Below are 12,822 nucleotides of genomic sequence, written 5' to 3' on the forward strand. Positions count from 1 at the left end.
TAAAATTTAAATGAATGAATGTTAAGAATGAGAAGAAGTAAGTTTATATTCGTTGGAATTTTGTTGTATTTCACAGCTATAGATACATTGTGATGGTCAATTTGAAAAAGTACACCTAACCGATTTTTTTTTTTTTTTTGTAGGAACCTAGACAAGACGCATGTTGTATGAACACCTTCAAATGCATAATTTTAAAAGCATCCATGCATACATTATATTAATATGATTTAATTTTTCCAATGTCAAACATAATTACACTAACAAAATTTCGCTCAACAATCAACATACCATACTGGCCAATCTAAATCGTACACTATACTTGCTTACGCCCAACGACCAATGAATGGCATTTTATTTTGTTATTTACCTCAAAATCCAAGTACTCGTGACTCCAACTTAATATCGAGAGAAATTGAGTAGGTTTGTACTAGCATAAAATTACGATTCTCATTATTCTTGACTTTCGTTTCAATGAAATTTCCCTTTTGCTTCCAACATGTTTTGAAGTTCGATTCAAGCGACTCAAATATTATTATAAATTCAATCCATTTGATGAAAAGGTTTACCCTTATAAATTATCTTGGGACTGTTAAAATAGATTGCAATATGCAAAATACCTATTTTCTTTCTTTTGAATGTTTCGTAGAGTTGTTGGTATTTATGAGAAAATATTTTCTATTTTGATACTATCGGTAATCAATAGTTGTTAATTGGCACTCGATGAGGGAAATTTACAATTATTCTAGGATAGTTTACAGATTATAAAAGTTCGTTGATGCATTGCATTACATTGTAATCGTCAATTTAAATTTAAATATTTAACAAGAAGATTCCACCTAAACCAATAAATACTAAATACAAATTTGTCAACATTATTCCCAGCACGCATAATACGTAGATACCGCTTAATTTTATCTTACTTACCAGCTTAAGGTGACCAAGGCCTTAAGGTGGCGCTACAATTCATTGTGGATTTGGGTCTCAACCACGAAATTTCTCCAGCCAGTCCATCCTTAGCCGGGCGCTTCCAATATTGTATGCCAAGTTAATTGAGGTTCCCAGGGTCTTCCTTATCTGCTTCGTCATTCTGCGTTGAGCGGTTGAGGTCGAAAAATTTCCGTCAATTTCAATCACCTTCAAACTTCAATGCAATGATGGTTAAGAAGTCGCATATTCTTGTCTAAAACTTTGTGAAGTTTCGTGTATGTACCATCAGGGGCGTACGTTGAGTTGTGGGGGCCCCGGGACAAGACTAATTTTGGGGCCCCTTTGATATAGAAAATAAGAACAGATAAAAAAGTATGTATACTCCCACTTATTTTTTTTGGGCCCCTGATGTACCTATCATTTGTTGGGCGCTAAGAATATGCAAGTAATAATTTTTGGGGCCCCAAAATAATATGTAATTTATTTGTCTCTCTTGTGTCCGAAGTGATTCATGTCAAATATCTTATCTTTTTGCTTCGATACTTTTATAACCAGTTGGCTACTCTGCATTGTCTTCTTACGGGGCCCTGGCGTGTTGGGGGCCCCGGGGCACCGCCCCACTTGCCCCAATGGTGTGTACGCCCCTGTGTACCATACTTTTTTATTTGAGTGTTGGTTTATAAGACCACAGAATTTTGTCCAAAAAACGCGATTCTTCACTGTAAAGTTATAATAATACCGTTCGACAAAATGCAACTCTATCAGGATAATCTCTGTGTAGTAGTCTTTGGACTCATTGAACATTGTTCTGATGGAGTTCATTTTTCTTCAAAATTCTGTGTGATCATCATCTATTTTTCTTACATTTTACTAAGTTTTTTTTTTTTTTTGAAAAAAATGTTCATTGTTCATCTGCAAAAGCGTTAAGCCTTGGTGTTCGTTGAGGGACAACTTTTGTAAACAAAAACTATGATAGATGGTAGCCCTTTTTCGATAATACAAGTTCGCAACTAGGTTTGAAAATATAGTTCGTTGAGAACAATTTTTTGGTTGCACAGTTAAATTAGAATCAATCGTAGCTCAATCCAAAAAAGTATCTCTTCCGTCTACAATTTCCACCAGCCAAGCCAACCCATAACAACCCATCTCCACCCCACTGCCATCTTCACCAGCTCCAATCTCTGAAATTGTGTATCTGTGCAGCATGTTGTGTATTGTGTTGTTGTCCACCAGACCAGCTCAGCACCACACCAACCATCCCCAACCAAATAGACAGAAAGGAAAAAACAACAGAATATTTATCTGTTTTCTGTTTATGCGCTGTGCGTTCTTTTTAGGAACTTATTCATAGAACACAACTTGCACAAGCAGACGACGAGGACGAGAAGATAGAGGCACACTCAGCAGCTCGCACTCTCTCAGCGTCAGCAGCAGTACAACAGCATCAAACAAAACCAAAAAAACAACAATAAAAATAAAAAAAAAAAAGAAGAAACACTGACGAACGGACGAAGACGAACGAACAAACATGACAATCGGTCGGGACGGGCGAGACGTTTGGTCTTCTTCTTCGGTGTTGTTGTTACGTACGTTTTGTTTTTCATTGTGTTTTGTGTATTAATTTTAATGTGCGCAGGTTGTACACTTACTCAGGTTTTTTAACGAAGTAATAATGTCAGTACATTTTTAGCAATCAGGCAGATAGCTAGTATTCGTCGTGTTCGTTGTCATACCTATCCGTTATACTAAATTGTGTGTTTCAGTTCTAATTAAAACCTTTTTTCTTCTTCATACACTTTTAACTGAAGTGTACTTAAAAATAAATTATTTTATTTTTATAAAATTATTTTATAAAAATAAAAATCCAATTAACATTAAAAAAAAAGAGTAATTTTATTATTTGATCTTATTAGTTTTTTTTTTCTAAATACTTAACAAGTATTGCAAACTTGTGAATATTTTTATTTATTAAAAACAAAAAAAACCGGTAAAACAAAATAATCCGGAAGTTTTGTTGGTTCTGTCACCCGGTTTTGTGAAACGGATGTTACCTCATAACTGTTTTATTTGTTTAAATTAATTTTATTGTGAATGTTTTTTTTTTTTTTTCTTTTAATTTTTTTGTTGCTGCACATTCTTCTCGACTGAAAATTGCACATAGAATTTCCGCAAGCAGTGCATAAAACAGATTGCAGTATAATTCTATTATTATTTTATTATTATTATTTTTTATCGGAAATGAAGAGAAAATGTGGCGGCCGCACATGACATCTATGCAAAAGAACGAGAGAGAGAGCGAAAAATTGTGACAGTCAAACGGTGTACAGAGTGTAGCATTGCACTGAACAGTTGAAATAAAAAAATTGCATTACCCAACTTTTAACGACTTTTTTTCTGTTTTTGTTTTTTTTTTTTTTAATTTTAATTGTTTTTTTTTTTTTTTCAAAAGTATTAATCAAAACTGTTTGTGTTGTTCTTTTCTCGCAGTGCTCCGTTCGTAAGAAAAAATAATTTTTCACTTTTCTCTTCGTTTGGTTTTGTTTTGCTATTTTTCTTTATTTTGTTTTTCTTTTTTTCTGCGAATGCAGAATGAAGCAAACGGAAATGAATGCATATGTTTGATTAATTAATTTGAATTGATTTATCTAGAAGTGAGTGAATAGAAAAAAATGATTTTCTACTGGTGAAACTACTTTGGTGAATCGTTGCTTGATATAAATTTAAACAAACAAATATAAAAAGATATTTAAAGTTTTATACATCACCCATCTATTGATTGTGTCTAGTGAAAGGATATTTTATAATAATTATAAAACAGGAACTGCAAAACATTCCTATCAAATAAAATATTTGTGTTGATTTTCGATGAGTTTTATAAAAAAAAAGGATATTCTATTGCAGTCGTTTAAACAGTTGTTGTTAAGGTAAGTTTTATTCTTAGGGAATTTAAATTTAACCTAAAAAAAATTTTGAACATTCAAAAAAATTAAAAATAGTATGTACCTAAACCAAATAGGAAATGACGCCAGAGATAATTTTATTTCTGGTATATTTAATCATACTATTGTTAAATATACCAGAAAGTAGTTACATATACCAGAAATAAAGTTAAATATACTAGAAGTAAAGTTATCCCTGCGTTTTCGGTTCTACTATAGATTTTAACAGTTGCCAACATTGGTAATTATAACTACTTTAACTCATGTTATGTAGGTATTTTCTTAGGAATATTGAAAAAAATGTTTTAATTTAAAGTAAGGATTCTGTTAGTCGAAAGCAGTTAGCATTTTTGTAGATACCAACTGTGACCCTCGAGTTAAACCTGCCTCGAAATAAAACATAATAACTAGCCTTGATTAAGATTAAATTCTGACAGATTTAGGACTCGTTTTAACAGACACACTGTAAGAAAAGGTAGGTACTAATACTTTGTTGAATAAATGGAAGCTGTTTTTTGCTGTTTTTTTAGGAACTCCAGGCTTATTAGAATTTGTTTTATTTATTTATTTTAGCACATACAACAGACACGAGTATGTAGTTTATAGGTACGAATTTACTTAGAATATCCAAATGAAATGACATGCACTAAGGATTAAAAAAAAAATTAAAACACTACTATTTTTTCTACAAAACAGTATCATTATTAGTTTAAGAAGTATCCGTTTTCTACACCGAGAATTTAACAATCACATTCATATTTGAAATTAAAATATTAAACACATCTTACGAGTAAAATAAAGTTAGGTTCCAAATATAATTTTTTGTAAAAGATGCAAGGCATAGTTTTACAAGCTTTGAAAATAAATTTTCAAAATTTGTACAAACGATCAGAGTTAATTCATTGAATTTGGTGGAAGTTCAAATCACGCAAAACGGTTTTTATTAGGGTTTTTACGTTTTTCCCTGCTGTTTTCTTAAATACACCTATTTTTACTAAACTTCAACTGGTTTTAAAAAATTTGAATTGTTTTAACATGAATTAATTAATAATGTTTTTACTGGTTCTTACAATAAATTAGGAAAATTTCAATTAAAAAAAAAACAACAATAAATTAAGTAAAACTAAGAAATAGTTAAATATTGCAAAAAAAGACATTAAATGGTTCGACGGTTTGTTGAAACTCAACAACGCATTTAAAAAAAAAACGTTGAAAAAACACTAAGAAATGATAAAAATCCCTTTTAAAAAATTTGGAGTAAACCGTTAGATGAACAGGAAAAAATAAATTCTTGTTGGAATAAAACTATTAAAAACAACACATTTGAACACAACATTTTATCTGTGAATCAACCGAAAAAAAAAACAAGAAAAAAATCCCGACGGTTTTTCAGTTTTGGCTTATTTTCTTAACATTTTTATCCTGAAAGTAACTTGTTTATCATTTATCGATTTTTAAGTCTGTATTTTTGCTATCCATTTAAAGTATGCTTTAAAATACGATTAGGTACTTCTTCTTTCTGAAGTTTTAACTTTAAGAACGATTTCTTTACAAAAACTTTACTAATGCCAAAAAAGAAATTCTGTATACAAGAATCAATTTGTTTTTTGTTTTCACGTCTTGAATAAATCGTTTGGGAAATTTTCAAAAATTTCGCTTATCAAATTTAAAAATCAGTGATTGTCTTAATTTTGTCGGAGGTTTTTAGACATAATTATTATTTTATGAAAGTATACTTGTCATGGAAGTTTATTGTCTTAAATCACACAGCAAAATAACAATGCAAAATCAACAAAAATTAACACAATTCAAATTTTTTTTAGCTATGACTTATTTTGCTGATATGAAATATCGTTTCGCGTTGATTTAACATGTTTTTTAGTTAAAAAAAACATCGTTTTAGAATGAATAAAATAAATAAAAAACAGAATATTTTTTCATGTTAATCTTATCTACATAAGTGTTTTTTCTTTTTTCTGTGTGTAGTTTAGAAAAAATACGAATTTATATAAAAAATCGAAAAATTGCTTTATTATGTTCAAATGTTCGCCATTTCCTCAAAATCAACTATGACGACTGTTCAATAACTGAACATTTAATTACATAATCTTATCTGTCTTGATGTTTCAGATGATTTTTGATCGAATGTTTTTGTTTGTAAATGTTCAACCATGTCATCAGCAACTTTATACTGATTTCCGACTGTAAAAAAAGATTTAAAAAAATAATTTCTTTCGAAATATTTAAAAAAAAAAAGAGACTCAGACGTTGTTTGTTTCGTTCAAATATTCCAAAAATTCGATACAAATGTGTTGATAAAATTAATAGAAATTAATAATAGAAATTTCAAAATAATATAAGCATATTTTAAATTATTTTACTTATTTTTAGTCCTGAAAAAGCATGTAACCGCACGCGTGAAACGTTGAAGAAAAAGTAATAATTTTCAAACTTAGACCTAAAGCTTACGAAGAAATATATCTTCTGATTTATAGCTGTTTGTTACTCTTGACCACGCCTTTCCAAATGCATAGTAAAATTAAGTTTCAAGTTATTGAAAAATTGAATTTTTAAAATTATTTCTGGCACCTTATTTATGGTAAAATAATGATTTATGTATAAGCTTTTCCTTTCAAACCTTGAATCAAAAAAAACATTTAAAAATTTAGATTTTGTTTACTTTGATTTTAAACCTATGGTTAGCGTGTATCGTTTGCCCCCTAGTATTAAATTAACCTAAGTTAATTTGACATGTTTTCGTACCATTTTCATAAACCATGCAAATCCATTAACTTTAACCAATTGTTAAATTAAAAATGCAATAAGGTATTTAAAGTTGCAAGTGGCATGACAAAAAGCATTTAACTTTTGGAACTGCATGAATGTGTCCTAAGTTAACTGCATATGAATGTACTCGTACATATAAGTATTATGTTACATTTCATTTAAATCAGTAATTTAAACACATGTTAGAATGAATTTACTATTTTCCTACACAATACATTTTAATGTGTTATTTTCTGAAACATTATTAATCGTCGTTCTAAATTGTTGTGTAAGCTTGATAATAATTTGCACTTTATTTTTTTATTTTCGTTCTCCAGAGAAAAATTCTGTTTATTTCAGCATGTTTTGTATTTATTTTAATCGATTTTATTTTTAAGGACAATAATTATCTTAACAAGTTCATCATTCAATGGCCATTTGATATACGATTTGCTTTATTAGATACCGCTGGAAAAACAGTTCTTTGGTAATGGGCATATCTCTCCATTTATATAAATTTAAATTTTGAAAATTGATATTCTACATACCTACAAATTTTAACTCATTTTTGGGTCATTGACTTAGTATAAGCATTCATGACCTTCGTTCTGTGTTTTTTGGTATAAAAACCTCTTAAATTATTTCATTCCAAATTAGCATTTCTATAAAAAAAAAAAAACAAAGCCGTAGATAGTTGTAAGCTATGATTTCTGTTCCCTGAAGTAATGATGGTTTATCTAAAAAAAATATATCTTTGTATCTTCTGTTTTAACGAACATATCACGCGAATGGACCGCAGCCAAGATGTAATTAGTGCTACTGTCTGCTCACAAAAAAAAAATGTTACATGCTTTCCGTGTGTAGAAATTCCAGCAATCGTTTTATTTCTATCGAAAACATATATAACTATTTATGGCTCACATCAAATATGAAAAAATGCCCCATAGGGCATGGGGCAACTAGTTATTTACATTGTAGCAATACACCTTTTAATAAGTATGAAAGAAAAAAACAAAACACAAAACTTAATCGTGAAAGAAGAGAAATTGAAGTGCAACATTTTTTTTTTTAAATAATTTCTTCGCATGACATTAACTATTCTATAATCTATCAAATAATGAACATGACTGCAGGCACAAAATTAAACAAAAAAAAATAATAATTCAAATCGAAATTTAATTGCCAAATGCAGACATTTTGGTTCCAAGTTTTATTCTTTACCCTCTTCCCTTAAAAAAACAGCAGTGTATAAAAATCAGTTAAAATAAAAGATGAAATATTTTCTGCAGCTAATTGCCTAAAGATTTTATATAATATATTTGAATAAATATATATATTTATGGTATAGTAAAAAAAAGGAGAAGATAAAAAAAATGAAATACGCCTTCTACCACACAGACTCTGAAGTTTAATTTGTCACAAATTTTTAGCTTTGTTTCGGGCTGGGTCGGGACGCAATTATTATATATTTCCATGGATTTAATGTGATTCTTTTTTATTTCGTTTGTTTTGCGCTATTGTGGTTTGTTTCATTTATTCTTAAGAATAAATGAAGTAATTATCCTTTTATTTTTGGAGGATGGCAAAAAGTCAGCAGTCATTGTTTTTTTTTTTTTTTATTTTTATTTAATGCGATGCAAAGGATTATTTTTGTTCTATTTATTAAGAAACAACAACAAAAAAATAACCCTTCAATTAATGTTTTCTTTCCGGAGATTTGGGGAACAAAATAACTATATCACTATAATGGGGCAAGTGGTTGTAAGTGACGCATTTAGTATTTCACTTTCTTAAAGTTTTTTACACGGGGAATCTGTTTTTGCAGTTAAAATCACAAAAAAAAACAATAAAAAACAAGTAGTAATCTTGTTTAAGTCATAACATTTCAAATGTCCTTTGATTTCATGTTTAATTTGATTTCTTGAGGAAAAAATTAATAACTGAAGATTTGAACTAAAGTGGTCCAACTTCTTTCATTCACAACTGCAAACAATTAAAAGTACCTACATGTGAGCCAATTCCCATATCCCATCCCAAATTAAGTAAAACACCCTTCCATAAATATTATTTCTAAAATACAAATCATGCCTACTTACTTTCTTTCTTTCATAAATTTGCTGCACCAAATAAATCTATATGTACTACGGTCTATTCCGACATCTAAATGTCCCCCTTTTCTTACAAAAAAAAAATTATAAATTCACAAAGTCAAAAACCATTTGGTTACTTAAATCAGTAAAAAAAAGTTGAAGGCGCAAGAAAAAAAAATTTTTTTGTGCAACTTATCTAAGTCCATCAATACTTTTGATTTTTTAACCAAAGCAATTGTTTTCCTTTATTTCTTGGTTCTATTTTATATTTTGTATTTATTTTTAAAGGTTCTTTATTCACCCATCCCCTTTCTCTCGCCTATCTAGAGAACCCAATTTCGCGTAAAATGAATTCATGGCAAAATCAAAACCATCCTTTTTCCTAAAAATACCGCACATCGCACAGAACCATCACCGCCACCGTATAGTCACAGTGTTCCACCACCACCGATGTTGCCGCGCGCCTCGCCGCCGTCAACCGCTTATATTGTGGTCACCCTTAAAATAAACCACTGTATAGTGAGAGCCATCACCACCCATAACCACCCACCATTTGTCATTATCGCGTAAGGACTAAAAACACTGGAAACAAGGCAAAGGAACGGGTAGGTACATAAAAAAAAGTTAAAAAAAAACGACGACGGATGAAAAATTCCGAAACAAAAACAAAAGAAGAACCGCGTTGTTCCTAGTCTCTGGTGTAAGGTGGTGTGGTGGGATGAATTGGCCTATTATGGGTGGGTGATTTGTTGGTTGTTTTTTGGAGGTGATGTGCAATGGGTAAGGACTAAATAATCACCCCACTCCAATGGAACCCTTCAAGAGGGGGTAGTTAGAGATACTATACCTAGGTACCTAACATATAAATGGATATAGAAATAAACACGCGACTAAAACTGGTTAAGAAAGTAAAAGGATGGTATGATGGCTGTCGGAAGGATATAGAGGATCAACCGATTTAACTAGTTCGGTGAGGTAGCGCTGCCTGAATTCGACCAAAACACATACCAATCATCTATTCTAAATATATCCCAGTGGGTTGGTAAATTTTCACTTGGGCGTATACCATCCTACATAATTTGCTAGTACCTTCACTTAATTTACTTTGCGCTACTGCGGTACTTTAACCCACATTTTAATCTCTCTTTCGCTCAGGGCAGCTATACATGTATGCTGTTATAGTCGAAAAATTTCTAAAGATGCCCATAGAGCGAAAATGTTAAATAAAAATAAATCAATAAAAACAATGACAAAGCTTACAAAGTGAAGAAAACAAAAGAACAGATTTTTAAAGAAATTAAAGTAGATACATTAATACCATTGGTGGCAAGTATTGGTTTTACTATTAATTTAATATCAGATCATATTTAAAAAGATGTTTTAAGGATATCCAAGGTTTTCAAAATAAGATTAAATACGAATCAGTTGGATACGAACAATGTACAAGTACATACATAGGTATATCTATACATTTATTTAAATGAGGTCCTCTTTAAGGACTATGTCCAAAGTCGATAATTTTTATTAAAAAGATAAACTTCTTTGAAAATCCTACTTTTTACATGTTACTTGAATTTAATTTTTAAACCCCTATTCGTCGTTTTGATTTTCCTCTGTATCATAAATATGAACAAAAATAGATGTTTCGTAAATTATGCAGTACTACTTACCAAAACTTATTCGCTTTCGAATAATTTTAAATCGAATTTTAATGATTCCATAAGTAACCTTAATATAATTTCACAAATAAATACAGAAAAGGTGGCAAAAACGATTTTCTTTAAGACAAAAGAAAATAGTAGCTTGAGAGAAGAAATATTATTAACAATGCGGTAGGATGGAGTGGCGTAGTGCGACGCGGCGTGGCATGAATGTAACAAAAGGTGTTGAAAGTCCTTTAAAGTAGCGCGGAAGATTTGAACTAAAAAAAAGAAATTTGTTGGGCCAGCTGATTCCATAGCGGCAAGTTTATAAATGTTTTTATTGGAAGTAATGTTTAGACTCTTTTATAGGGAGTTGCAGAGATTGATGTTTTTTTTTTTTTTCATAAAAGTTCTTGAACTCATGGCCTGTGCAATTCTTGAGCGAGGTTGGTCTGTACTATTTCACGTAACTTGATCGTATGTGGTCGATACAATCGAGTAGATATCGGCAGCATCTTATTTGTTACCATCGAAGGTTTTCAATTGAAAATGCTCGATTGATCCAGAACAGGTGCTGTCACTGGATCGATTGTATGGAGTTAACTCGATTGTACAAAGTTACGTGCTGGCATCCCTGAACTGTTCTAGTTAGAACAGGACTTTCTATAGTTTAGCTTTTGAGTAAGAATAGGTTAGAACAGATTCGTGAGTTCTGCCAAATTTGTTTATTGTTGTTTTGTGTTCTGATCATGCAATTTTTTAAAAAGCAACTTAATAATCCCCAGCAGCTTGTGAATAGAAGCTTCGCGAAGTTTATTGCAAGTTTCCTTGAGATACATTATAATGACCCCGAGTTTTTATTAAAAGAGGTACTTTAACAAGTTATCTTCTTTGTAAAATAACCGATTCAGTTCATCATCTTCGTACATTATTCGATGGTTAGGATGTTTCCCCGAAGGGTCTAGATCTAAATCGTGGTTTTGTAATAACCAACTCCAGTTTTCTGGTACAACTGCATCGTTTCCATAGTTCTGCTTTTTGAATGCTTATTTTAATACTAAAGAGCAATTCAATTGCTCTTTAGTGTCCATTGCCCTTAAAATAAAATTAGCAGTCAAAATTAATAATATACATATGTTCAAATAAGCATGAAAGATTTCAGTATACATGTTTTTGAGATAGGAGTTTTACCACACAGAGAAAAATAGACCACCTAAAATAGAACAAAAACAATAAGATTTCTCTATGATTTTCATCCAAGAAGAAAATCTTATTAAAACAATCGGGGTCACAATTTTTGTTCTAGTGCCAAGTTGAAAAAAATATGAAATTTTTCCAAAAAATTTAAAAAGATTTTCTCCATAAAAATAATAAGAAATCTCTATAAAAAAAAACCTTATCAATCGGTGATTTTAATAAGGTTTCTTCATAAAACAGTTCAATATGGCAATCTGTTAGTTTTTAGGTGGTCATATATTTTTCTGTGCGCACCTGTAATGTACCAAAAACTACTCTTTTACATTTTTGTTTTCCTTTTATGAAACACTTATTTGTCGTGTTTTAAGCTGCTTCTTCGCCAAATTTTTCAATCATTACAAAGTAATTTATAATCTCAAATAAAACTAAAAATTGATTTAGTCATCATAATAGTTATAAAATTATTATTAAAAAACAAAAACAGTATATAAAATTTCGAAGAAGAGACATTGATTTTTCGAGATACCTAGAAACTCTAAATAAAAGACAAAATATTTCTAAATAGGTACAAATATTTATAGGTTTTCATTTAACCAAATGGCATTGGTTTCCTGTTCAAAGTACCAGTCCCAAATAAACAAACCATCAATTTTTCTCAACCTCATTTTCCACCTGTACAAAGTAAAGAAATTCGATATCCAATAGGTACCACTATTTTAACCATTAGGTTTTGGGAAATGAAACACATGTACATAGGTAGGTACCAAACCAACCTATATTCTGTTCTATTTTGTTTTGCAAAATCAAACTGTCAAGTACAACCGGAACAATCTACTTCAGTTTTTCAGTAATTGATATTCCCTTCCCACGCATTCAAGTATCTGTTCTAGTTCTTGTTTCCAAAAGTCCAAATGTCAAAATCAAAGTGTGCTTCTCCTAAATATATTATATATGTTTGTATACAAACACAAACTGGAATTCTGTAAGCAAATTGCAAATTTTCCTACGAAGGTGGCACGTTGGTGGTCGTGGTTTAAATTTTATTGTTTGTGGTGTGCCTTCTTGCTTTGAGTTAAAGCCGTCATACTACCTACCTACCCAACTCAATCCACTGCAAGTTATGCGATTTTCGTCATTTCTAACGCAGTCGCAGCAATTTCTAACTTTTCTCCCCATGACCCGATCCTCTTTGCAAGCGTTCGTTGTCTGTAAAAAATGCAGGGATTTTCTTTGGCGTCAACGAATTTCCATGTTATATGG

At 30.7% G+C, this 12,822-nt stretch overlaps 1 protein-coding gene across 5 annotated transcripts in view; it reads left to right on the plus strand.

Moving 5' to 3' along the window:
- The first annotated feature begins 2,599 nt into the window (after positions 1 to 2,599).
- The window catches only part of LOC129920906 (protein abrupt), a 70,111-nt gene continuing 59,888 nt past the window's right edge, over positions 2,600 to 12,822 (plus strand). For 2 of the 5 annotated variants that reach the window (XM_056002423.1, XM_056002424.1), the window contains exon 1: positions 3,410 to 3,851. The gene's annotated coding sequence lies outside the window, so the exon portion shown is untranslated. Of the gene's footprint in view, positions 2,680 to 3,409; positions 3,852 to 12,822 lie in introns of those variants that run through there. The other 3 variants (XM_056002421.1, XM_056002422.1, XM_056002420.1) reach the window with 3 other exon arrangements.

This window comes from Episyrphus balteatus, chromosome 1 (genome assembly GCF_945859705.1).
Source record: "Episyrphus balteatus chromosome 1, idEpiBalt1.1, whole genome shotgun sequence".
In the NCBI taxonomy this organism is placed as follows: domain Eukaryota; kingdom Metazoa; phylum Arthropoda; class Insecta; order Diptera; family Syrphidae; genus Episyrphus; species Episyrphus balteatus.